This window comes from Etheostoma spectabile, chromosome 4 (genome assembly GCF_008692095.1).
Source record: "Etheostoma spectabile isolate EspeVRDwgs_2016 chromosome 4, UIUC_Espe_1.0, whole genome shotgun sequence".
Lineage (NCBI taxonomy): Eukaryota > Metazoa > Chordata > Actinopteri > Perciformes > Percidae > Etheostoma > Etheostoma spectabile.
The window spans coordinates 35698473-35700458 of NC_045736.1; positions in this window are offsets into that span (position 1 = coordinate 35698473).

Below are 1986 nucleotides of genomic sequence, written 5' to 3' on the forward strand. Positions count from 1 at the left end.
GGTAATAGAAAAAGAATGGCGAATAAGCACTCACTGCCAACGTAGCAAATTTAGCCTTTATTCCTCATCAGCTACAACCTGTCCCAAAAGATGAAAACACACTAACACTAGCTTTACTAGATGTAAGGTCTTTGGCAGGAGAATCATTTTTAATCAATGATTTCATTATTAATGACATTGCTTTTCTTTTAAGCCCTTAATTTTAAAATCCTACATCAGAAAGCTGCAATATTACCTGAGAGATACAAAATGTATATGTGATTTCTCAACCAGACTTGGAATGAAGCTGGATAAAAAAGAAGGATTCCAATTTTCATTAGCTTGAAAAAGAATAAAATATGGCTTTGACAGCCTAACAAAGATTTAAAATATATTTTTACTTAGACATTTAAGCTTTTAATTTTAAAACCCTACATCAGAATGGTACGATATTACTTGAGACACACACTGGATATGTGATATCTCACCCGGAGTTGGAATGAAGCTGGCTTACCAGAAGGATTCCTCTTTAGAGTAGCCTGAAAAAGAGTAAAATGTGACATTAACAGGCTGAAAAAATGTCAATATTGCTTTACTTCTAAGCCTTCAAATTTAAAATCCGACATCAGAATGTTCCAATATTACTTGAGACACACACTGGATGTGTGATTTCTCAACCGGACTTGGAATGAAGCTGTCTTAATAGCATGATTCCGTTTAACAGTAGCCCTCGAAAAGAATTAAATAAGGCTTTAACAGACTGAAAAAGATTTCAATATAGCTTTGCTTTTAGATCCTTAATTTATAAATCCTACATCAAAATGCTCCAATATTACTTGAGACACACACTGGATATGTGAGATCTCACACGGACTTGGAATGAAGCTGGCTTAACAGAAGTATTACGTTTTACATTAGCTTGAAAAAGCGTAAATTATGGCTTTAACCGCCTAATAAAGATTTCAAATATAGCTTTAATTAGACATTTAAGCCTTTAATTTTAAAATCCTACATCAGAATGGTCCGAAATCACTTGAGAGACTGGATATGTGATGTTTCTACCGGACTTGGAATGAAACTGGCTTAACAGCAGGATTCCGTTTTACAGTAGTTAAATATGGCTTTGACAGACTGAAAAAGATTTCAATATAGTTTTGCTTTAAAGCCCTTAATTTTTAAATATTACATCAGAATGCTCCAATATTACCTGAGTGACACAAAACATATGTGATTTCTCACCCAAACTTGGAATGAAGCTGCCTTCACAGATGGATTTAGTTTGATAGTTGCCTGAAAAGGAGTAAAACATGGCTTTAACAGCCTAATAAAGATTTCAAATATAGCTTTAAATAGACATCTAAGCCTTTAAATTTAAAATCCTACATCAGAATGGTCCAATGTTAATTGAAGCACACACTGGATATGTGATATCTCACCCGGACTTTGAATTAAGCTGGCTTAACAGGAGGATTCCTCTTTAGAGTAACCTGAATAAGAGTAAAATATGGCTTTAAGTGCCTGAAAAAATTTCAATATAGCTTTACTTCTAAGCTTTTCAATGTCAAAACCTACATCAGAATTCTCCAATATTACTTGAGTGATACACTAGATATGTGATGTCTAACCCAGACTTGGAATGAAGCTGGCTTAACAGGAGAATTCTGTTTTACAGAAAAAAAGAGTAAAATATGGCTTTAACAGCCTGAAAAAGATTTCAAATATAGCTTTACTGGGACATTTAAGCCTTTAAGTTTAAAAACCTACATCCGTATGGTCCGATATTACCTGAGTGACACTCTGGATATGTGATTTTTTACCCAGTTAAGCTGGCTTAACACATGCATTTCTTTTTACAGTAGCCTGAAAAAGAGTAAAATATGGCTTTGACAGCCTGAAAACAATATTAATATAGCTTTAATTTTAAACCCTTAATTTTTAGAAGAGAATGGTCCGATATTTCCTGGGTGACACACTGGATATGTGATGTCTCACGCAGACTTGGAATGA